A 26,004-nucleotide genomic window follows, 5' to 3' on the forward strand; every position below is an offset into this window, starting at 1 on the left:
AACAAGAAGCCGAAAGCACCAGCCTGAAGATGACGAGTGAGACCTCGTCGAAACGTCGCCTAGACACCCCAACTTTTACACGGGAAGACACCCGAGGACACCAAAACCTGCATTCCTGTACCCGTGAAAATCTACGAAAGCATATATATATATATATATATATATTAAAGGGAATTGGGGTTGCTCGTGCGTAAGTGGCCGCTGCTCTGGTTAAACCTTTCCCTGGCTGCACAGCCCTTACTCTGCGGCTGTGTCAGTCACTGGCAGAATCCATCAGTGGGCGTTTCCTGAACTTCTTCCAGCATAAAAGCTCTTTGACACCAAGTCTCCACCTAGCCTCCCTGCGCGGAAGTTTTCTGCGCAGAGTGGGTGTGGCCAGCAGAGGTCCTGGGCTCTCCCCGCTGGTCTCTGTGGAAGAGTCTTGGAGCCATCTCTCCGAAGTCCTTCCCTGCTCCCCTTTCTTCCTGGTGTCACGCTGATTTCCTTCCTCAGAGGAAGTGTTCCCTCTCTCCCTACTGGGCCCTTCTCCTGCATCGCTAGGGAGACTTACCTCCACTCTTGGCTCCGATGGCAGTTCCCTGACATCCACCTCCCCCCCCCCCCAGGACCCCCATCACCTCCGGCCCATTCCTTTGGCCCAAATTCCTCCCTTTCCTCGGCCGATGATGCGGGGAATCCCCGGAAGGAGCTATCCCCATCCTCTGATGATTCAAACATTGCTCTTCACCTGCTGCTATCTCTTCTCACGGGGTAATCTTCCCAGTCTGATTCCTCTCCCTCTGATACCTCCCCTCCCTCCTCTTCGGAGGCCGGAAACCCCATAAAATCTTCATCATCTGTGGTACCAAATTGCTCCTCCCAGAACCTCGCTATTGGTTTGGGCTTCCTTGGGAACCTGCTATGAAACTCCCCCCGGAGATACTCATCTCTGATGGTTTCCACAGGAACCCACGTGTTTTCCGACTCGGGCTCCCCCTCCCAAGCCACCAAATACTCCACCTGTCTCCCTCATCATCTTGAATCAAGTATTTCCGTGGCTTGACTACTAAGTTCCCTCTCCTCTACCTGTGGGTGTGTGGGGACCTCTCTCTCTCGCCCTGGAAATTCCAGTCCCTCCCTGTATGGTGAGAGTAGAGACCTATGGAACACCGGGTGTAGTTTCATGCTGGTCGGCAACTTGAGCCTAAAGGCCACGGGATTAACCTGCTGTGTTACCTCGAAAGGTCCCAGCCGCCTTGGCCGCAACTTCTTGCAACCTCCCTTGAACGGTAACCCTTAGGTTGACAACCACACCCGGTCCCCAACCCGTATGGTTTCCCCTTCCCTACGGTGCTTGTCTGCCTGTCTCTTGTACACTTCCTTGGCCCGTTCCAAGTTCATCTTAAGTTGTTGGTGTAAGGCCTCCATTTCTTCCACAAACTGCTCTGCCGCCGGTACACTCCACCTCTCCTCCCCTTCCCCTGGGAAGGCCCTGGGGTGACACCCATAATTAGCCATGAACGGGCTCATTCCCGTGGACACATGTTCAGCGTTATTGTAGGCAAATTCGGCCAGCGCTAGTTTCTCCACCCAATCGTTCTGCTTCTTGCTGAAATAGCAGCGTAGGTATTGTTGGAGTATACTGTTCGCTCTTTCCGCTTGCCCGTTGGTCTCTGGGTGTCTGGCCGTCGAGAAGCTCACTTCGACTTGCAGCAAGCTCATGAGCTTCCTCCAGAACCTGGAAATAAATTGCTTTCCTCGGTCGGACAAAACCCTCAAGGGGGCGCCATGCAGCCTGAAGATGTGATCCACAAACAGCCTGGCAGTTTCCTCTGCCGTCACTGCATGCGAGCAAGCGATAAAATGGCACATTTTTGTTAACAGGTTGACAACCACCATGACGGCTGTTTTGCCCCTTGACTTGGGCAAATCGGTCATAAAATCTATGGATACCACCTCCCATGGTCTTCCCGGTGTCGGTAAGGGTTCCAGTAACCCCGTGGGCGCTGCCCTCTCGCCCTTCGCTTGCTGACAGCGGTCGCACCCCCGTACGTACTCCCGTACATCTTCCCTCACTCTTGGCCACCAGAACTGCCTGGTGACAAGCAACATGGTTTTGTGTTGACCGAAATGCCCCGCCGCCAGGTTATCATGGAGTTGTTTGAGTACCCTTTTCCTCAAGTCATCCCCTGGTACGTACAGTGCTCCCCTGTAATACAGTACCCCTTCCTTCTCCTCAACCCCCCCATGGTTTTCTCCTTTGCCCCTGAGTTCCCTGATTTTGGTTTGGGCAAACTCGTCGTCTCTCGTCAGCCCGGCTAGTTCTCGTCTCCCTACCAACACTCCCCCACACACCCATCGGTTCTCAGGGATCACATGTCGGGCTTCTGGTGGTCCCTCTCCTTCCATGTACTCTGGCTTCCGGGAGAGGGCGTCTGCTCTGATGTTTTCCTCTCCCGGCACGTACCGAATCTTGAAGAAAAACTTGGAGAACTCCTGAGCCCATCGCACCTGTCACTGGTTAAGTACCCGTGCAGTCCTCCAGTATTCCAGGTTCTTATGGTCCGTGCACACCTGGATCTTGTGCTGCGCCCCTATTAACAAATGTCTCCAGCATCGAAAAGCTTCATAAATTGCAAGCAGTTCCCGGTCATACACCGTGTAGTTTTGCTCCGACTTGCTCAGCTTCCTCGAGAAAAAGGCGCACGGCCTCCAGCTGGAATGGTCTCCCGGCTGTAGCAGCACCACCCCCACGGCTCAGTCTGACGCGTCTGTCTCCAGCCTCATTGGCTTCTGCAGATCCACGTGCAAGAGCTGCTCTTCCGAAGCAAAAGCCTTCTTTAGCCTTTCAAAAGATTGCTGTGCCTCTTCTGTCCAGATGGACTTCCTTTTGCTACTGAGACAATCTGTGATGGGTGTGGTTAAGTGGGCGAAGTTCTTGATGAACTTCCGATAGAAGTTCCCAAACCCCAGGAACCTCTGCACATCCTTCTGGGTCTTGGGGGTCTTCCATTCCAGCACCGCCTGCACCTTGCCTGGGTCCATAGCTAGGCCCTTGTCTGACAACTTGTATCCCAGGAACTCGACCTCTCGGGCGTGGAATTGGCACTTCTCCAGTTTGACCCACAACTGGTGCTCCTGTAGCCTCTTTAGCACTTCCCGGACATCTCTGACATGCTGCTCCTCGTTCTCCGAATAGATTAACACGTCATCTAAAAAGGCCACACAATTCTTGTACAGCAGGGATCCCAACACGTGGTGCATGAAAGATTGAATACAGGCGGAGCCTGATTGTAATCCAAAAGGCATAACTAGGTACTCAAAGGCCCCCAGAGGGGTGAACATGGTGGTTTTCCATTCATCCCCCTCCCTCATCCTAATCAAATTGTACACTCCCCAAAGGTCCAGCTTGGTAAAAAATTTCCCCTTCCTCACCCTGGTTAAAATATCGTCAATCCTGGGCATTGGGAAGGTCACTGGTTCCGATACAAGGTTCAATGCCCTCAAATCTACGACCAATCTGGGCTGTTTAGTGTCTTTTTTGTCCACAAAGAACACCGGACTGCCTCCCACCGCCCTTGATTCTCATATGAAACCTCTTTTCAGGTTCTTGTCAATAAACTCCCGCAACTCCTGCATCTCCCTGTCCGACATGGCATACAGTTTACCCACTGGCAGCTGAGCTCCTGGGAGTAGGTTGATTTGACAGTCAAAGGGCCTATGGGGGGGTAGTCTATCTGCTTCCTTCTCACTGAAGATATCCTGCAGGTCAGCGTATTGTGGTGGTACCTTCCCTTTTCCCCCCACTGCCATCCCTGCCACCCTGGCTACGGCCATCCTCGGGGTTTCCTCCCCGTGACAGTGTTCCAAGCAGTGAGCTGATCCAAAAGTAACTGTCCGCTGGTGCCATGCCACTACTGGATCATGTAGTGCCAGCCAGCTCATCCCCAGTATGATTGGTGGTCCTGCCAGTGTGGCTACGTGGAAGGCAATGGTTTCTGTGTGTCTGGAAACCCTCATTTTCATGGGGGGAGTCTGGTGCATCACTTCCCCTCCCAGGAGTTCTCTGCCATCAATGGTCGTTACTTGTAAGGGACACTCTAGAGGCAGGAGGTGGAGCTGGTGCTCCAGCGCAAAATCCTTGCTGAAAAAATTGCAAGAACTGCCTGAATCCAGCAGTGCCTTCACCTTGATTGGGTGCCCATTAGGGAGTTCTAGTACCACCTCTATGGCTATGGCTGCTTGGGGGTGGGTCTGGCTTGGGCACTTTTACTGGTTGCTGGCCTGGCTGCTGTGCCCGCTGATCGGCAACCAAGCGTTGGCTTTTCCCTGCTCCTTATCCCCCTCCTCCTCACAGCCAGCAGCCCCCACCATTCCTTGCCATGCCTTCCTCTGAGGGCAGACCCTGGCAAAATGTCCTGGCTGTTGGCAGAGAAAACACTTCTTGACTGTTTTCCCCTCCTTCTTTCGAACTTCGCTGGAGTTTGAACGCCCCCCCCCCCGCGCGCTCCCCCAATCTCCATTGGTTCCACTGGCTGGGAAGGTTGATCCGGTATTTCAGGAATGCGGTTGTCATGCCAACGCTCTCCTCTCCCTTCCCGCTTCTCTAGAGCGTGCGCTTCTTGGCGTACTCCTATCACAAGTACAGCCTTAGTCAGCTGATCCATCGATTGAGGGCGGGGCGCGCGGGAAAGTTCGTCCTTCACCGAGGGGGATAAGCCTTCCTCAAACAGCATTTGCACGGATTCCGAACCCAGTTCCCACCCAAGTCTGTGGATAAGCATCGCAAAATGCGACCAGTACTCTCTAACTGACTGGCCCCCCTGCTTGCACGCCATCAGTTCCCTGTGCGTCACACTCTGCTCCACTTCACTTGAGAACATGGTATCCATGGCGCCAAAAAATTTCCTAAGGTCCTTTAGGGAAGCAATCTGCGTTGCCATTGATGGCCGGATCCATTCTCTGGCCGCGTCCTGAAGATGGCCGATAACATAAGCCACCCTCTCCCCATCGTCAGCAAAGTCATCATACTGCAGTTCCAACGCGTACTGTACCTCCGTCCTGAATGCATTATAATCTCTGGGGTTTCCCCCAAACTTGTGCACCAGTCCCGGTACCTTCCTTGCCATGGGGGTTGGCTTCCCCTGGGCATCCTGAGTCCGCCTTTCATTTAGCCATGCCGCTAACAGGGCCACCTGCTGTTCCAAATCTCGGTTTTTCTCCTCCAGATTTGGCACTGCCGCTGCTCCTTCTCCGGCGCCTGCTCCTCCGGTTAGACTCATGATGCTGCCTGTCCTGTCGTTGTGCACAAGCAACGTCAAGGACTGATGGATTGCTGTAAAGGGAATTGGGGTTGCTCGTGCGTAAGTGGCCGCTGCTCTAGGCAACCTTTCCCTGGCTGGACAGCCCTTTCTCCGTGGCTGTGTCAGTCACTGGCAGAATCCGTCAGTGGGCGTTTCCTGAACTTCTTCCAGCATAAAAGCTCTTTGACACCAAGTCTCCGCCTAGCCTCCCTGCGCGGAAGTTTTCTGCGCAGAGTGGGTGTGGCCAGCGGAGGTCCTGGGCTCTCCCCGCTGGTCTCTGTGGAAGAGTCTTGGAGCCATCTCTCCGAAGTCCTTCCCTGCTCCCCTTTCTTCCTGGTGTCACGCTGATTTCCTTCCTCAGAGGAAGTGTTCCCTCTCTCCCTACTGGACCCTTCTCCTGCATCGCTAGGGAGCCTTACCTCCACTCTTGGCTCCGATGGCAGTTCCCTGACATATATATATATATATATATATATATATATATATATATATATATTTGCTTTCGTAGATTTTCACGGGTACAGGAATGCAGGTTTTGGTGTCCTCGGGTGTCTTCCCGTGTAAAAGTTGGGGTGTCTAGGCGACGTTTCGACGAGGTCTCACTCGTCATCTTCAGGCTGGTGCTTTCGGCTTCTTGTTACTGGAACAGAGCGGGATCTCAATGTTTGAGTTCCTATAAATACTGTAGAGGGGGTGTGGTGTCTAGCCTCCAATGTTCTGGGCAGAGAGGAAGTTCCCAGGCTAGTGTGCCTTTTCTTCTTTTGTTCCTTAATTACTTGAGAGATACCTTGAGTGATTTCTTGAGTGATATCCTGAGTACCACTTAGGTGGGTCATTAGGTGTGGATTAGTTGCTAAAGTCTTTGTGTCTTGACCTCTTGAACTTTGTGAAGAGTTTTCCTGAGAAGATGGCTGTATTGCACTTAGTTGTGCTTTGGCTTGGCTTCGTGTATAGGGGCGAGCTGTGGTTTTGTGGCTTGTGTCAGCCAGATCTGTGTAGGGATTGCAGGGGGGTGCAGCATCCGGAGGTGCCACCATGGATTGGCTACTGGATGGTGTCAGTAATTCATCTGTGGAGAGGGTCTGGGTTTGGGTCTGGTGTGGTTGATTGGTGTTGGCGTTCTGTGTGCCTCTGGATCTGGTGTCAGTTTTTGTGGGGAGGGCTAATTTCCAGATGTCTGGCAAGCGGGATGTGTCCTCCCCACAAAAACTGACACCAGATCCAGAGGCACACAGAACGCCAACACCAATCAACCACACCAGACCCAAACCCAGACCCTCTCCACAGATGAATTACTGACACCATCCAGTAGCCAATCCATGGTGGCACCTCCGGATGCTGCACCCCCCTGCAATCCCTACACAGATCTGGCTGACACAAGCCACAAAACCACAGCTCGCCCCTATACACGAAGCCAAGCCAAAGCACAACTAAGTGCAATACAGCCATCTTCTCAGGAAAACTCTTCACAAAGTTCAAGAGGTCAAGACACAAAGACTTTAGCAACTAATCCACACCTAATGACCCACCTAAGTGGTACTCAGGATATCACTCAAGAAATCACTCAAGGTATCTCTCAAGTAATTAAGGAACAAAAGAAGAAAAGGCACACTAGCCTGGGAACTTCCTCTCTGCCCAGAACATTGGAGGCTAGACACCACACCCCCTCTACAGTATTTATAGGAACTCAAACATTGAGATCCCGCTCTGTTCCAGTAACAAGAAGCCGAAAGCACCAGCCTGAAGATGACGAGTGAGACCTCGTCGAAACGTCGCCTAGACACCCCAACTTTTACACGGGAAGACACCCGAGGACACCAAAACCTGCATATATATATATATATATATATATATATATATATATATATATATATGCGGGCATTTGCAGATGACCTTATCATCACAACCGAAAATCCCAGAGAGAGTCTTAATTAACAACTTTGGGAAGGTATTGGGGTTTAAATTGAACAAATCCAATACAAAATTAATGGCAAAAAATCTCTCCCAATTGGAAAAAGATGAAATTGAAAGGGTAACACATCTAAAAGTCTGCCAAAAAATAAAATTGTTGGGAATATGGTTAACACAAAAAATATTAATCTTTATGAAGATGATTACATCAAGGCATGGTCTAAAGCTAAAAGGAATATGTAAATTTGGAGCAAATTAAAATTATCTTTTGTGGGACATATTTCGGCTGTTAAATTAAATATTTTACCAAAGATGCTTTTTTTTTGTTTCAAGCCATTCCAGTTATATGGCAAACAAGCTGCACTGAAAACTGGCAGAGGGAAATATTTAAATTCATTTGGTCTGGAAACAGACCAATAATAAAGCACACACTTCTTATTGACCTTAAAGAAAGGGTGTTTTTTTGGCATGTCTGACCTAAAATTATATTATGAAACAGTCTGCTTTTCTTGGATAACAGACTAGGGTTATCTTAAAAATAACGAGCTATTAAATTTAGAAGGGCATAACAACCGTTTCGGTTGACATGAATATTTAAATTATGATTATCAGCTCTTGAGCTGGCTGGAATATCATCAACTCTGCAAGACATTTAAATAGGATGAGAAGAATTGATTTGCTATCAAACCTTCTAAATTTGAGAAGGAAATAGTGAATAATAATATGAAAATAATATCAAAGGTGTACCGACTCCTCCTTGACTGGTTAAGGCAGTTATGATTAGATGGGATCAAGATATTAGACACCCTATAATGCTGAATGAGTGGGAAAACCTCTGGAAAAAAACTATGAAGTGTACGGCATGTTATAACACTAAAGAAAACATGTTAAATATGCAATAGAGGTGGTATCTAACCCCATCATAGCTCTCAAAGATGTAGAAAAACATATCACGGCCAAGACAGGAGGATCAGTTTTAATGGATAACGCCTCCATTGCATCCATGTGACCCACAGCCCATTCTATTTGAATCTGATATCCAAGCTTTCTCTGAAGGAGAGTCTCCATCACTGTTATTCGGCCCAGACACTGAGATATAGCTCTGAGGGCCTTCTGGCAGTTCTCTCAATTTGAGAAGTGAGTTTAGAGGGAACCAGGCAGAGAAACTTTTTGGTAGTGGTGCCCACACTGTGGAATGACCTCCCAACCTTTAGAATACAACTTCTCCTACCTGGGCAGTTATCTTTCCATAAGGGTCAACATTGATGCCAAAATCCAGCATTGCCTGAGCTGTGCAAGTGCAGCTTTCTCCTGATTGAAGTGTAGAGTGTTTGAGGACCGGGACATTCGCAGGGAAACCAAAATGCTTGTTTACAAAGCCATTGTACTACCAACCTTACTGTATGCTTGTGCAACCTGGACCACTTACAAATGCTATCTCCAAGTTCTTGAAAAATTCCATCAACGGTGTCTCTGAAAAATCTTACACATCACTTGGGAAGACAGGCGAAACAATATCAGTGTATACTGGATGGAGCAAAGAGCACCAGTGTTGAAGCAATAATTATTCAACATCAGCTTTGTTGGACTGCTCATGTTGTGGGGATGCCTGATTATCGTCTTCCAAAGCAATTACTCTATTCCAAACTTAAAAATGGAAAGTGTAATGCTGGTGGTCAACAAAAGAGGTTAAAAGACAGTTTCAAGGCAAATCTAAAAAAATGTAGTATAAACATAGACAACTAGGAAATACTGGACTGCGAGCGCTCCAGTTGGAGAACAGCCTTTACCAAAGGTGTCATGGGCTTTGAAGACACTCAAACTCAGGACACAAGGGAGAAACATGCTAAGAGGAAGGCATGCTTGGCAAATCCACACCGTGATCAACTCCTGCCCGGGAACCAATGTCCCCACAGTGGAAGGACGTGTGGGTCCAGAATTGTTCTCCACAGTCACTTACAGACTCATTGTTAAAACCGTGTGTCAGAGCTGCCTGAGGTCCCAGCTCACAAAGGACCAACGCCAGTTCGTTGTTATATACAAAAGTCTTTATTGAAGTTCAGTTTCAATTTCAAAGCCATTTGAGACGCACAGCTCTACGTCTCAAACTCTAGACCGCTGAAGCTCCGTCTGAATCTCCTCCTCCCAGACACCAGTTTAAGACTCTAGCCTTGCTCCACCTCCTCCTTTGCTCTTTCCCCCTCTGGGTCCGCCTGTCCGCTGGGGTCTTGCCCTTTCTAGACTCTTCTGACGCTGAGTCCCCTGAGTCTTCACCCCGCCTCTGGCGGGCTTTAGGACCTGGTTCCCAATCCGGGTTTTCTGCTGTCCGGCGCGCCTGTACATTTGAACTTGGCGCGCGCGCCCAGCCGGCAACCTTTCTCCTGACCATTACACTGCTCCTGTCACTGCTTCCCCCTTTGGGGAGGCTAGCTGGACCTGACTTCCCCTCTGTTCCCTCACTCTCCGATAGAGGCGTGGTCAGCCCTGACTCATCTTCTCTCCCTGCTGGAGGAGACGCTGGCCCTGATACATGGGACTCTTTCCCCCCCCCACTACGCTCTGGTGGGGGAGCTGGTCCTGATCTCCCGCTGCTGCTTTGGGAGTCCCCGCTGGCCCCTTGCTTCTGGTGCATCCCCCCTGGGACCCCCCTTGCCCTGGCCCTCGGCGCCCCCCTCTGGGAATCTTCTGATTCGCTGGAGAAGCTCATGGAATCTCTCGTGCCACTGTCATACTCCCCTACGCTGCCCTCAGATTCTTCCCCTTCGCTCTCCATTTCCTCTCTCCCCTGTGCCTCTGCTCCTGAGCCCCTGACACCGTGTTTATAGAAGACAATCTTATAAGGCTTCAAGTGATCGCCAAAGAAGAAGAAGAAGAATGTTTCTGTATATACTTGAAGCCACCCAGAGCAGCAGGGGTGACCCAGTCAGATGGGTGGGGTAAAAATATTATTATTATTATTATTAGGAATAAATCTGAGAGGTGTCTATTAACAAGTAATGAGATTATAGAGAAATAATTTAGAGAATTCCAACAGCGAGCTTTGAATTTTAATATGTCCCTCTTTATCTTTGTAATGAACAAACAACCCCCATTTCCAGACCTCACTGAACTATTTGTTCCCAAGTGTTGCCTCCGACATGAATCCATGGCCTATAAATCTCTCCAGGCAAGCCTCTACCTGAATAAATATCCTTGTTGATCCATCTCTGTTCTGAGTCTCCTAATCTTTCTAGAATAATGAAGGCACACCTGAGAGCATGCCTCCTCTTGGCCCTGCTTTGTCCAGGTAAGATGGGGAACATTAAATTACCTTTAGAGGACACTGAAGAGAACTTGCTGCTTGGGAGGGAAGGGGAGTTGGGAGTGTAGATCAACACCATAGAGAGCAAGGACTGCTGGGTTACCAAGAGAAATTAGGGGAGAGTCAAGTCGCGAGTTTATTTCTATTGAGTTCCAGCAAAACACACAAATCAAGGATCTCCCTCTGTGTGTGTGTGTTGTGTTTGTTGGTGTGTGGGTGTGTGTGGGTGTGTGTTTATGCACACACACACGAGACAGACACATGGTTAGGTGTGGAAACAGATGGGGGATGTGCAAAGGCAAGAGATGGTCAGATGAAAATGTTGGATATGATTTCAAAATGCAGAGAAAGTACTAAGAAGGTGAACAATCTTTTCTTCAATGGGAGAGGGGGAGAAAATAAGACTTAGAAAATAGGACAGAATAGTAATTCCATTGAAATGGTGAGTAAAAGTTGCTTAGGAAAGGAAATGGGAGAAAACAAAGGATGGCCATAGCAGGAAGAAATTAAATACATTTTAATAAGAAAAAAACCATCCTCTTGGAACAGATCACAGAAACCCACTGCTGAGGATCCAGTTTTGCTACTACTACTCGTTGATTGTAGAAATCTGGGGAGCTGAATTTAAGAGAGCCAGTTTGCAGTTGTGATGAGAGTGTTAGACAAGGATCCAGGAGGCCAGGGTTTGAATCCCTATTGAGCCACAAAGCTCACTGGGGGATCCTAGACCAGGCACAATCACTCAGCTTAACCTACCTCACAGGAACCTTCTGAGGATAAAATGGGGAAGGGAGAACCAAGTACACAGCCTTGAGCTTGGCTGCAGATAAATAAATTTGAAAAATTTGAAATTGAGAGCAAGCAAAACTGATAGATTTGTTCATCCTTGGTCCCGGAACCTGTCCTCACATTGGCCAACACATTGGCTATGGGAAGCACACAATTAGGACCTCAGCAAAGGTGCAACACTCTGTCTTACTGTGGGTTCCAGCAACTTATGTCTGAAATATGCTACTTTTTTTGGTCAATGGCTTCAAGAGCTTTAATTAATGAGTGTTTTACTCATATCATTTCATATTATTCTATTAAAATGCTTATTAAATTGAACCCCTTTTAATTTAAAAGTTTTAATTCACTATCACCTCCTCCTCTGGGTCTCATTAAGCAAACCACAACACCAAATAATAATAATGGTAATGGTAATAATAATCTATGAAGTAATATTTTGCTCCTGTCCTCAGCACTGGCTAGGAAGTGCAGAACTGCCTATAACAAGACTGGACTGACAACATATGGCTATGTGGAAAAAACTTGTGACTCAAACCAAGATTCCTGTGTTGCTAGTGCTCTGCGAACAAATATAAGTAAGACTTTGTCTTTTGCTGTTGGATTAGATCCAGGTTAAGATAGGTGAACTTTAAGGGTTCTACTAGCATATAGAAGTCTATGCTGGGGCAACTCACCTATGAAAAAGTGAGGTGAGGAAACTGTGACACTTCAGCTGTAGATGGATTAGAACTTCCATCAGCCTCCGCTAGCCTGGCCACCAGTCAGGGAAGATGGGAGATGTAGCTCAACAACATCTGAAGTAAGGAATGGCTTGCATATGAAAATGGGGAATCTAACATCACCTGATCACAACCAGTGGCCGAATCTGGGGGCTGATCGCCAAGCTTGGAGAACTTGATTTGCATCAACCAGAAATCCCTATAGAGCCAAACCAATGAACTCCAGATTAGTTTTGGTTATCAAACTAGGACAATAAGCCTGGAATATAAGCTGAACATCCCCTTTGTCATAAATGACCTTAAAATTGAGAGTCCTTTCACAGATCTATAAAAACTATTCAAAAGCTATGTAATCGGGATTGGAGTTGAAGATACTTCAAACTTTCATGGCTCCATGGCCTCCCCCCCACTCAAGTTATTTTGAAGTAATTCTCAGTGATGAAACAATGAGAAAGGAACCAATATAAAGAAAGTATTCATGTAGTTCGCCTCTAAAAAGGGATTCAGTTACCCAGCTTGATTCAAAGTGCGCCCCTCCACCCTGATGAACCTCCAACATCACTGCTACATTCTTGGAGGGAGAGAGGCAAGGGGGCAGTAAAGTTGGTGCAATGCAATGTCTTGCCAAGTGTCTTGCGTTGGGAACAAGAGTTCAGGGAAGCATTTTCCCCAACCTGCAAACTCTTACAATCAACTAGTAGAGAGGGTGCAGTGTATGTCACATGCATTATCAGATGCATAGAGGCAGGCATGAGTCTTTGTGCTACAATTTTGACCTGAAATGAAGTTCTGCATACATTCCATTGCCCAATTTAATAATACTTTTCCATATTGTCAGTTTGAAATGGTCTTGATTCAGGCAACGTAGAAACCTAGAACCATTACAATGAATGTGCCTTAGAAGCTATAAATCTGCATCCCGCCCCCTGAACTAAATATTTCTTTCAAATTCTTTTTCATAGTTGATCCCCGAGTGCAACTTTCGAATTGGTGCTCGTCATCCCACTATTGCTTCTCAGGTGATTACAGCTTCACTGCAGCAGATGGCAAATTCTTTCAGATGAAGAGGCACTGCTGCAACACTGATCTGTGTAACAGTGAAACTCTCAGCCGTAAGTTTCTGCATCATTTTAGAATCCTTTTCTTAAAGGAAATAATGTTTTTATTGGGTTTTCTGCAAGTGTAACAAGCATCGCATATAAACAAAAGAGAACAAACACTACATCAAAAAATTAAAGAAGAAAAAGAGAAAAGAAAAGAAAATCTTTTTTAACTGCATATCCTTTCTACTCCAAATTTGTATTTTAACCTCGAGTTTCCTGTACCGTCTCTAAAATTACAAGTGTTTTTAAAAACCTGCCAATGTATTAAGATGTTTACAGTACTTTTGTAAATATATAATAAACGTTTCCCATTCTTTTTAAAATTTCTCATCTTGGTTTCTGAGCTTTCACCATTTCACCATTTCAGCATAGTCCATTAACTTGGTCTGCCCGTCTTCTTTGGTAGGGATTGCTTCCTCTTTCCATCTTTGGGCTAGCAATATCCGGGTGGCCGTTGTAACATACATCAACAATTTCTTCTGGTCTTTTGGAACCTCTGCTCCTATAATACCTATTTAAAAGGCTGCTGGTTTTTTGTTTTACAAAAGTTACTCTAAATATTTTTTTTCATTTCATTATACAGTGGACGCTCGGGTTGCGAAACGTGATCCATGCGGGAGGCACGTTTGCAACCCGCAGCAGCGCGTCTGCACATGTGTGGGTTGTGATTTGGCGCTTCTGCACATGCGCAAAGCGCAATCTAGCGATTCTGCGCATGCGCGACCGCCGAAACCCGGAAGTTACCTGTTCCGGTACTTCTGGGATACAGGGGATCCGTAACCCCAAAAAACGCAACCTGAAGCGTCTGTAACCTGAGGTATGACTGTAGATCATTTCCCAGAAGTTATTAATGACCTTACATTTCCACCACATATGATAAAATGTACCCTCTGTTGTTGGATCTTGTTCTGTATGTTTTTGCTAGTTTAACCAGGGTTAAATACCACCGGTACATAATTTTATTATAATTTTCTTTCGGTTGGGTACATGCTGTAAATTTGTTTTCCAAAGCCTTTCCCAGTCTGACATTTGTATATTATGTCCCACGTCTTTTGCCCATTTGATCTTCACACATTTGACTTGTTCTTCCTTAGTATCCCACTCCAGAAGCAAATTATACATTTTTGACAGCAATTTTGTATTGTTTTCTACAATTGCTCTCTGAAACTTTGACACTTCATAACTAATCCTTTCTTTTCACCATTTTTAAAGGTTTCATTTAACTGAAAATATTGTAGCCAGTCGGTTACTTTTCTACTGATTTCTTCATAATCTTTTAATTTTAATTGATTATCTGTTTCTGTTAACTGCTCTCTATATGTCAGCCAACCTGTCCTCATATTTACCTTTTTAAAAAAGATACTGCTTGTCACGGGGAAAGCCACCATGGTGTTTTTTGTTCTAGTAAATCTTTATATTTCTCCCAAACTTTAAATATCACATTTCTTATTATATGATTATGAAATCTTCTATGTACTTTGGCCTTATGATACCATAAATACACTTGCCAATAAAATCTATTATCATAACCTTCCAGATCCAGCAGATCAGCTTCTTTTAGAATTATCCACTCCCAGATCCAGCAAATGCAGGATGCTTCATAATATAGTCTTAAATCTGGTAGAGAGAAGCCTCCTCTGTCTTTAACATCTATTAATAATTTATGTTTTATTCTTCGTTTCTTCCCTCTCCAGATATATCTTGAAATATCTCTTTGCTACTCTTTGAAGCAGCTCGCATTGCTTATCACTGGGATTGATTGGAATAAAAACAACACTTTTGGCAAAACACTCATCTTGATCCCTGGCATTCTGCCTAATATAGACAAATTCATCCTTCCCCAGATTTCTAATTTCCTTTTTTCCTTTCCATAATTTTCATAGTTGTCTTTAAATATATTAATATCCTTAGCTGTCAACCATATTCCCAAATATTTAACTTTTTAAAATATACCTATCTCTGTCTTCTGCTGTATCTCCTTTTTATCTTGCTCTGAAACATTCTTCACTAAGAGTTTAGTCTCATTCTTATGCAATTAAATACCTAATACCTGTCCGAATTTCAGTATTTGTTCTAATACTTTCAATAGTGAATTTGGGGGGTCATCAACCATTATAACAAGGTTGTCTGCAAATGCTTTCAATTTATATGCTTTATTTCCTACTACTATTCCTCTAATAGTTTTTTCTGCTTTTATGTTTCTCACCAGGACTTCTCATATTAAAATAAACAATAATGGTGATAAGCGACATCCTTGTATTGTCCCTTTCATGATTTTACATTTTTCTGTAATAACATTATTAACAATCTTGCTTGTTGCTCTGAATAAATTGCATCTATTCCTCTTCTAAACCAAATTCCATCTCCTCTAGAACCTTATGCATAAATGACCAAGAGATATTATCAAATGCCTTTTCAGTGTCAATAAACATCAATGCTGCTTGTTTTTTGTTTTTTACTTCCAGGTATTCTGGAGTCCTTAGCATGTTAGGGCTGTGCACTGGATTTGGCTATGGCCTGGATCCTTAGTATATTAGCAGAGAACCTGAGCCTCATTCAAATGGGGTGAGACAGCCCCACATGGATACAGGTTCAGTTGATCAGCTCCAGGACTATTAGGGCCTCTCAAGGAGTGTAGCGGCAAGCAGGACAGAGAGGCAGGCATAAGAAGAAATTGTGAAAAAGATGGACCTACTGGGCAGCTGAGAAGGGATGGGTTGTCTTTCCAAAAAGGCCTCTCCTTCTTCCTGCCCCTTGTAGCAGCAACCTACCGGATCAGATCCTCCTTCTGATAGGTGGGAGGATCTGATCCTGCACAGTGCCAGTGCCCCTTTTCCCAGCCATATTTTTACTGGATATTAAGATGTTGTTACACATCACCCCTATATCCAAGTGATTTGAGATTCTAGGGGTACCAGGTGTGCTTCAACCCAGGGTCTGTTTCTTGTGGGACCAAAATACACAGCTGACATTGTGGTGCCTTTATGATTTATTTTTTATTTATAAATAGATACAACCTGAATCCTACAATGAAGGTGTCCACAACAAGGAGTTCTGTCCCTCTCATAGGCACAGTAGCATTCTTGTCTTGGAAGCTTGTCTTTTCCTGAGAACGGTCACATCCCTCATATTCTAATAAAACTTAACCCTATTACACAGGGAGCAGCCTCCATTCCTTTGAGGTGTTGCTGTGCTAATCTGTTATTTTAATGACCCACTTCTGCAGATTGTCACCTCGCAAGTTGCTTCTGACATACATCAAGATAATTTGCTAGAATCAAGAGGTGTCTAGCAAGCCAAAATTAAGACCTTGGCCTAGGTTAATTAACTCAGTGGGTAAGTCCCCTCAAAAAAGACCTGGGCCAAGAATACAAAGTTTAAGAAACCTTTATAACATTCCATATGCTTTTTAAGTCCGTGAATGATCTATTTCAAACAGAATAATTGGATATCTAGGCTCATGAACAGCTCATGAACAGTTTATGGTCCCTTCAAGTTAATATTCAATTGTTTCAAATATTGACCTTACAACCCACATATCTTATCCATGTCCTCCTAAATCAGCCTTGAGCTGGTCCTGGTCAGTCTTTTAATTGGCAAAATAAGTGAATTATCACACACAGATACAAAAATAGACAAAACCATTAACATGCTCCATATATTTGTGATCTTGGCCGTTCCTGATCGGAAGATGCTGGCTGAAAATGGTCTGCGGTGTCCAGCCTGCTTCTCCAAAGGAAACAAAAAGTGTAAAAGTGAGAAGACCATCAACTGCCTTGAGAATGAGACCAAGTGTGTGGATTTTAAAGGAGTTTTTACTAGAGGTAACACTGCTAGTCAAACAGGGGGGAAAGGCCTAGTCTTTGGCTGGGTCATAGAGACTCCCTCCTGTTTTCCTTCTCCCCCCCCCTTTCCCTTTCATGTTGCTGGAAAAGTGAGAGGGAACACTGATCTCTCTCACTGGTTCCACTCTGCACCCTTCCTTAGTCTTTTGCCTGCCTGGACTGTGTCTTTTATCTCTCATAATGCCACTTGCTTGTACAGAAGGAGGATTAAAAGTGAGATATGCATATAAACTACCCTTCCAAACAAAAGTAAAAAGTGCATTGATTGCTCCGCCCCAGTTGCATCTGGATCTCTCCACCAATGAGATGCAGTCCAGGACAAACTATGTCCCTCTTGCTCAAAAAACATATTTATTATGTAAAATGAATGTAATAGATTTCCTTAAATTCTGTGACAATGAGCAGTATCTGGCTAACTCAGACCTTCAGTGCAAGGATTTACAGTTGTGCAACAGAATTTCTGCTCTCTTCTGCATGTATGTGTTCTTTATCCTCCCAAATGTATTTAGGAGGACATGTAGGCTCTTCTGCCTACATGTGCTCTGTTTCCTCCCAAAATCTGCTCCACAATTGTGGAAACTCCCGGAATGGATTTAGGGGATACACAGGGGGAGGAAAAGAGGGAGGCTATGTTCCTTTCCAAAAGCATACATCATTTTGCCGATGTCATGAGTTAGCTACATTCATAAAAATATAAAGCGCTTTATATGTGTTATAACATTATGGAATTGATGTTGTGGAGTCCCGTCTTTCACCAATGGGACTTCCATGTATGAAGTTTACAACGTATTAAACTGAATCACTTTTTTGATGTGTCTAGATCCAGTCTTAGATGCATAGCTCCATATCAACATAGTTTTAAGGAATAATGATGTTTTGAGAGGGGACAAATTTGCCAAATCTCTCCTTTCTGGAAAGAAGAGGGGATTTGGAATGAATGGAGGAGGGGCGTATGGGCTGATTTGCCCCATGAGGGAAGAGGCAGAGTCCAGGCCATTTGAGCTGCCTTTGCCATACATTCTTTCTTCTCATCCTTCTCCTGCCCTTTACACCTGGACTTTTGCTAGTTTCTCTTTTGAGGGCTGAGTAAGAATTCTGAGGGGCGTTCCTGATTGGCTCTTGGGATTTCCCCCTTTTCATCTACTTCATGTTAGATGAGTTTGAAATGAAAATAGATATGGTAAAATAAAAGGAGGATCCTCTGGATGCTTAGATCATAGTGGGGCAATGAGGGAGCCTCAGTGGGCATCCAACCGTCCTGAGAGACAATGGATTGCACCCCCAGCTTGATTAATGCCAGATCCACATACTCAAGGCTTGTTTTCAAATCCTCTAATTTCAATATATTTTATAAATATAGCCTGTTTATTGATAATCTTCATTTCTTGAGACTCCTTTGAGTATGATGGCAATTTTGAATTACATAAGAGTTTTTTTTTACCCAAACTACTAATGGTGAAAATTATGAAACCCAGCCAGATGGGTGGGGTATAAATAATAAATTAGTAGTAGTAGTATTCTTGTATATTCATGTTTGGATTAAATTATAATATTGTTCAGATTTCTGAAATATACATATTTTAAAATTAACTTATTAAATTCTCATTTACCATCTTTTAGTCCCTGGATAAAGGACTTATGTCAGCATTTCTTTCCTTTTTTTCCAGCTTATTTTTTCCACAACAATTTTTCTTTCCAAGGCTGTGGAACAACAGATTTTTGTCGCATCCGAAAAAAAGGAAAGAGAGTTGGAGTAGGGAAATATATCCTTTTAGTTCTGCGAGAAAGATGTTATAATGCTTCACGAATATCACACCAGCCTGAACATGAAGGGTAATTTGCACAGTGTAGGCAATGAGGGGAAATTGGAGGCCTAGTGGTGAAATTCAGGACTCAGGAAGTCTAGTTCTTTCTTTTTTGCTTTTCGTGGAGATAAAGGGAAGCAAGTGGTAGAGAAAAAGGGGTCAGACTGTGGGGGTTCTAATTTCAAAGAGCCCTGTAGTGTATCATTAAAAAGCAGTTAAGTTTTCATTATGATTATTACAATACAAAATAAATGGTTATGGGAAATAAAATGCTGGTTCTTGGATGTTTCTTTCAGATTCAAATGTGATTAATATTTATTGGTTTAGCCGAAGATATTACAAAAGATAAAATACATAGAATGGGATAAAAACATAATAAAATACATTACACAGCTAAAATCATTATTAAAATTGAATGTTTTCTTAGATAAACTGTACTGCAAGGAGGCAATAATCACCTCCCTGACCCAGTCAGCTGTCCCCTCCCTGCTCCTTTTCCTCAGACAAGAGGGGCAAGGGGCAATGTCCTTGAATCTTACCAACTGATACTCATCCAACACAACAGGGCTAGACAGTGCTCTGGACACCCCTTGAGATTCAACCTCAAAATGCTTTGCAAACAAGTCACAACATTGACAAGTCACAAGCACCCTCCCTGGCTCCCAATGACAGGCCCTCCCCATTTTCACCTTGGAACTTTTCTTTTCTCACCCTGCCTCTCACCCTGGGAGGTGCCCACTTCGCCACCTCTCTACCTGGATGCTGGCACCAGCTTGAGATTCCCCACCACCACCACTTGGCAGCACATTAAGTTTTTTATTTTATTTTATTTTTAAAGCACAGACCAATAATTATCACCATGTGTTTTTGATACATACTGTACCAATGCCTTGTCATCTCCACACACCCCCCAACTCTGCTTTAGTGGTTTCCTAAATAATGAAACATTGAAACTAAACAAGAGGGAAAATGCCACATTTTGTTAGATGTGATTACAAACATATTCTGTTGTTTAGTCGTTTAGTCGTGTCCAACTCTTCATGACCCCATGGACCAGAGCACGCCAGGCACTTCTGTTTTCCTCTGCCTCCCTCAGTTTGGTCTACTAACTCAGTAGCTTCGAGAACACTGTCCAACCATCTCGTCCTCTGTCATCCCATTCTTCTTGTGCCTTCAATTTTTCCCAAGATCAGGGTCTTTTCCAGGGAATCTTCTCCTCTCCTCTCTCGATCCCTTCGAAATTCTGTTAGTATAAGCAAATACTAAAGACACACCGATTCAAAGGAAATGAATAGAAAGAGGTATATTTAAATAATATTAATAGCAATAATGATGGTTATGATGATGATGATATTAGGGTGTATAAAAAAGAGAATACAATAAAAGCAGGAAAGGGAGGAGAAAAGAAAGGGGTAAATATGAGGAAAAGTAAAGGAAGGAAGGAAGGAAGGAAGGAAGGAAGGAAGGAAGGAAGGAAGGGCAAAAGAGAAAGATTGGGAAGGGAGGAATGTGTGTGCGTGTTTAAAATGCAGATGAAAGCCGTTCAGAAGTCAGATCACTGAAAACAGGTGTCAGGACTGCCTCTAGGTCCCAGCCCACAGAGGACCAACGCCCGGTTGATGTAATGTACAAAAGTCTTTATTGAAGTTTAGTTTCCATTTCAAACCCCAGAGCGCGCAGCCCTGCGTCTTGACTCTAGATCGGCGAAGTCCCCTCTGAGTCACTATCCCTTCCACACCAGTTTAAGATCCTAGCTCGGCTCTACCTCCTGCGCTGTTCCTTCCTCCTCTGGGTCCTTCTGCCCCCTGGGGTTTCCTCCTACCTGGACTCTTCTGATGCTGACCCCCCCCCCCTGAGTCCTGCCCTTCCTTCCGGCGGGCTTTAGGACCTGGCTCCCTATCCGGGCTCCCTGCTATGCCGCTCGCCTGTACATTTGAACTTGGCGCGCGCGTCCAGCCAGTAACCTTCCTCCTGACCGTTTCCCCGCTCTCCGATGTGGGCGTGGTCAAACCTGACTCATCTCCTCTCGCTGGTGGTGAGAACACTGGTCCCGATTCCTGGGACTCCCCCTCCCTACTGCGCTCTGGTGGGGAAGCTTGTCCTGATTTCCAACTGCTGCTCAGGGAGTCCCCGCTGGCCCCTTCCTCCTGGGGTTTTCCCCCTGGAGCCCCCCTTGCCCTGGCCATCGGCGCTCCCTTCTGTGAATCTTCCGATTCGCTGGAGAGGCTCGTGGAATGACTCTGGCCACTGTCACTGCCCCCACCCCACTCGGATTCCTCCTCCTCGCTCTCTATTTGCTCCCCGTCCTGTGTCTCTGCTCCTGAACCCCTGACATCCATCCCCCCCTCAAAGCCCCCCTTCCCCCCTCCCCCTCTTCAGGTGCAGGTTCCGGGTGCTCCAGTGTTGTGGGGGTGAGTTCAGGATACAGTTCGTCCCCCGAGGCGTGCAGCCATCGGGATAAGTCCGGGAAGTCCTCCATGGGCTCGTCGACGGCGATCTCCTCTGCTTCCATCTCCCGGGCGGTGTGTTCGAAATCCTGCCAAAGGGCCGGTGGCCTGTGTACTGGCTTGGCCCTTTGGCAGGTGTCGCACCTATTGACGTAGTCCGCGATTTCCCCCCGCATCTTGGGCCACCAAAAGTCTCTGGCTACCAAGTCCACCGTCTTTTCCTTGCCGAAGTGCCCAGCGCTGGGCGCGTCGTGCAGCTGTTGCAGTACTTTCGTGCGGAGGACGTCTCCCGGTACGTAGAGGGCCCCTTTGCGGATGAGCAGGCCGTCGCGTATTTGGAAGTCTTCGCCCCTCGCCGTGCCGCTGCGCACCTCCTCCATCCTGGCTCGAGCGAAGGAGTCCGTCTGCAGCGCGCGACGTACCGCGTCCAGGTCCACCGTGGCTGAAGCGCATGCCCACGCCTTTGGTGCGAAAATGTGCTTGGCCGCCGCCGGCGCCTTCTCCTCCAGATACTGCGGTTTCCTGGACAGCGCGTCTGCCATGATGTTGTTGTTTCCTGGGATGTATTCTATCCTGAAGTCGAAATCTGCAAAGAATTCCGCCCAGCGGATGTGTCTCTGGTTCAGGAACCTCGCCGTGCGCCAGTACTCCAAGTTCTTATGGTCCGTGCGGACCTGCACCGTGTGTTTGGCTCCGACGAGGAAGTGCCGCCACGCCTTGAAGGCTGCATGTATGGCCAGCAACTCTCTGTCCCAGATGGTATAGTTCTGCTCCGATTTGCTGAGTTTTCTGGAGTAGAAAGCGCACGGCCTCCAGTCCCCCTGGTGGTCTTGCTGCAACAGGACCGCCCCTACGGCCCTGTCTGAGGCGTCCGTCTCCACTCTCATGGGCCTGCTGGGGTTCACGTGTAGCAGGTGTTCTTCGTACGCGAAGAGACGCTTGAGCTTCTGAAAGGACTGCTCCGCCTGCTCCGTCCAGATGAACTTCTTCTTCTTGGAACTGAGGGTGTCGGTGATGGTCGCTGTCTGCATAGTGAAACCCTTGATGAATTTGCGATAAAAGTTGGCAAAGCCGACAAACCTCTGGACTTCCTTCCGATTTCGCGGGCTTTTCCAGTCCAGCACTGAATGTACCTTGGCACTGTCCATGGCGAGTCCCTCGTCAGACAGCTTGTAGCCCAGGAAATCCACTTCCGTCCTGTCGAACTGGCACTTCTCCAGCTTGGCGTAAAGCCTGTGCTCCCGCAGCCGCTGCAGGACTTCATTGGCATCTCTCTCGTGAGCCTCCTGCGACTCCGAGAAGATCAGGATGTCGTCCAGGAAGCAGACGCACTTCTTGTAGAGAAGACCCGCCAAGACATGGTGCATGAAGGCCTGAAAACAGTAGGAACCATTTTGTAATCCAAAAGGCATAACTCTATATTCATAGGTGTCCAGCGGCGTAAACATGGCCGTTTTCCACTCATCGCCTTCCCGCACGCGAATGAGATTGTACGCTCCGCGCAGATCCAACTTGGTAAAGATGCGACCCTTCCTCACTGTCGCCAGCAGGTCATCGATCTTGGGCATAGGGAAGGCTGAGGGCTTAGTTTTCGCATTTAAGACACGGTAATCAACCACCAGCCTCTTCTGGGGCGTGTCCCGCTTCTTCACAAAAAACACGGGACTGCCCCCTACCGCCTTGGACTCTCGGATGAAACCCCGCTTCAAGTTGTGATCTATGAACTCCCTGAGTTCCTGCAGTTCATCCTCAGACATGGAATACAGTTTCCCCGTTGGCAGCGTCGCCCCCAGCAGGAGGTCAATCTTGCAGTCGTAGGGTCTGTGGGGAGGCAGCTTGTCCGCTTCCTTCTCGCAGAAGACCTCCAAAAACTCTTTGTACTTGTTGGGTACAGCTTGCAACATGCCCAAGTTTAGCTGTGGTCCATCCTCACGCCCCTCATCTTACTGGTTAGCTAGGATGCAGTGTTCTGCGCAGTAGGAGGAGCAGAAGGTCAGTTGACGCTGGTACCATGCTAATGCCGGGCTGTGCCTGTCCAGCCAACTCATGCCCAACACAATGGGCGTGTCTGACAGGCGGGTGACGTTGAAGCTGATGACTTCGCGGTGATTACCAATTCGCATCACCATTGGCGGCGTCTGCTGCAGCACCTGCCCTCCCAGTAGCTCTCTGCCGTCCACCGTGACGACGTTCAGGGGCACCGCCGCTGGCAGAAGCGCTATGCTATGTTGCTGGATGAAATCCACGCCTATAAAATCTGCATTGCTTCCAGAATCAATGGTAATGGGGACTTCCATGGTGAGCTCATTGGGAAGTTGGAGGGATGCGGTGAGCTGCACCACTGGTTTGGGTGGGAGGGGGTCCGTGGGCTGCAATATCCCTGGGGACTGCTTCACTGACTTGTCTGGCTGGGCCCCAGTGCCTCCGATTCCAGCCAGACATTGTCGTTTCCCTGCTGTGATTCACTCTGCTGAACTGCTCCTGTTACTGTCGCTGAGGCTGCAGTGTGCTTGTGAATCCTCTGGGGACACTCTTTCGCCATGTGCTGATCACTGTCGCAGATGTAGCACTTCCTGTTCCCTCTAGGAGGCTTCATTTTGACTGCTCCCGGCGTTAGGGCTCTGGCTGCTGACTGAGCCTTGGCACCACCTATCTCCATCGGCTCTTCACCTCCTCCCAGCGGAGGCATGGATTGAGCGTGCGCCGCTTCCTTGGGAAAGGGGGGCGGTGCTCTTGCTGGCGTGCGTCTCCAACGCCCTTCCTCCTTGCCCCAAGGGCGTTCTTCCAGCCTCACCCCAATTGTGAGCGCCCTCTCCACCACGTCTTTGGTGGTTTGGGGTATCTCCCCCCTTGCAATGTCGTCTTTCACAGCTCCGTTCAGCCCCTCCCAGAACAGGTCTCTGACGACAGCTGACTCTCTCTCCCACCCCAGCGCGTTCACCAGTGCAAAAAAGCGGGAGTGATATTGTCTTACAGTGGCTCTGCCTTGTCTTAGTCCGTGAACCTCCCTCCTGGCGATATCCACATCAATCTCTGACAAAAAACACGCATCCATCGCTTTAATGAAGGCAGCCGCATTTTGGAGGGCTGGATCCTTATCTCTCCAAAGATTGCACAGCCATGCTTTAGCTTCTCCATGGAGATGAGATACTATAAAGCCCACTTTCTCCTCCTCCCTTCTAAAGTCCTTCTCCAGCAACTGTAGGGCATAAATCACGTCTGCTCTGAAGTTAGGATACTGCTGCAGGTTCCCATCGAAATGAGACACAAGGCTCCCTCCTCTCTTCCCCAGCCCAATGCCCTCTGGTCTGGGTGCCGGTAGCCCCTGTGTAGTCAACACGTCTAACCTGGTTCGCAGATCCTGGCAGGCAGCAGCTGCTTCCTCTTCCTTCTTTTTGGATGCCAAAACTTCTGCGGTCAATCGTGTCACTGCATTTTGCAGGCTTGCTATTTGCTCTTCGGTAGTCATTTTGCCTGGTATTCGTGAGCTCGCGAAGCACCAATCTTCGCCCCTCGCTGCGTTCCCTCACGTCGCGAGGTTGTAAAAGTGAGAGGGGACTTACTGTCAGGACTGCCTCTAGGTCCCAGCTCACAGAGGACCAACGCCCGGTTGATGTAATGTACAAAAGTCTTTATTGAAGTTTAGTTTCCATTTCAAACCCCAGAGCGCGCAGCCCTACGTCTAGACTCTAGATCGACGAAGTCCCCTCTGAGTCACTATCCCTTCCGCACCAGTTCAAGATCCTAGCCCGGCTCCACCTCCTGCGCTGTTCCTTCCTCCTCTGGGTCCTTCTGCCCCCTGGGGTTTCCTCCTTCCTGGACTCTTCTGATGCTGACCCCCCCCCCCGAGTCCTGCCCTTCCTTCCGGCGGGCTTTAGGACCTGGCTCCCTATCCGGGCTCCCTGCTGTGCCGCTCGCCTGTACATTTGAACTTGGCGCGCGCGCCCAGCCAGTAACCTTCCTCCTGACCATTTCCCCGCTCTCCGATGTGGGCATGGTCAAACCTGACTCATCTCCTCTCGCTGGTGGTGAGAACACTGGTCCCGATTCCTGGGACTCCCCCTCCCTACTGCGCTCTGGTGGGGAAGCTGGTCCTGATTTCCAACTGCTGCTCAGGGAGTCCCCGCTGGCCCCTTCCTCCTGGGGTTTTCCCCCTGGAGCCCCCCTTGCCCTGGCCATCGGCGCTCCCTTCTGTGAATCTTCCGATTCGCTGGAGAGGCTCGTGGAATGACTCTGGCCACTGTCACTGCCCCCACCCCACTCGGATTCCTCCTCCTCACTCTCCATTTGCTCCCCCTCCTGTGTCTCTGCTCCTGAACCCCTGACAACAGGTTACAAGAAAAGCATTCATGTAGCTTATGAAATGGACCGATCGTTTCAAGAGCTTGTTCTCTTGTTGGCTCTTAAACACAAGGCCAAACTCCTAGAATATTAGTATGTCAAAACTCTTGCTAACAATTCTTCCCTTCAGGTCCAGGGAACACCTGTGGGTACAAAGGACATCTGAGTGATTCCAGAAATTAGGAGCTAAATCACCAAAATATATAGCACAGAATACTCGAAAAGATCTGATGCACTGGTTTGGATCAAAAAAATACAGAATTACATATTTATTTAAGAAAAATAAAACAACAGTGTAGTAAGCACCCTGTTACCAAACAGGAATAAAGGATGGTAGAAGAAGGTCAGTTAGGAATTTGGGAACATTTGGTAAAATATGTACACAGAAAAAAACAAGTCTATACTAGTATATTTTAACAGCTGTCAGGTGGCAGAGGAGCCAACAACCACAGCAGGTTGCC

General features: G+C 47.1%; 2 protein-coding genes and 1 long non-coding RNA gene across 4 annotated transcripts in view; 2 read left to right on the top strand and 1 right to left on the bottom strand.

Moving 5' to 3' along the window:
* LOC310851730 (phospholipase A2 inhibitor 25 kDa subunit-like) overlaps positions 1-26,004 on the bottom strand; it is a 1,159,037-nt gene that overhangs the window by 1,011,556 nt on the left and 121,477 nt on the right. The window lies entirely within an intron of this gene.
* LOC310851617 (phospholipase A2 inhibitor and Ly6/PLAUR domain-containing protein-like) overlaps positions 1-26,004 on the top strand; it is a 309,684-nt gene that overhangs the window by 118,069 nt on the left and 165,611 nt on the right. The gene's annotated exons all lie outside the window — the stretch shown is intronic.
* Positions 10,432-13,108, top strand: LOC310851853. Its single transcript, XR_014567884.1, has 3 exons — positions 10,432-10,479; positions 11,736-11,858; positions 12,965-13,108. It is a non-coding gene; the product is annotated as an uncharacterized lncRNA (long non-coding RNA).

Source organism: Podarcis gaigeae, assembly GCF_964106915.1.
Source record: "Podarcis gaigeae genome assembly, chromosome: 8".
NCBI classification, from domain to species: Eukaryota; Metazoa; Chordata; class Lepidosauria; order Squamata; family Lacertidae; genus Podarcis; species Podarcis gaigeae.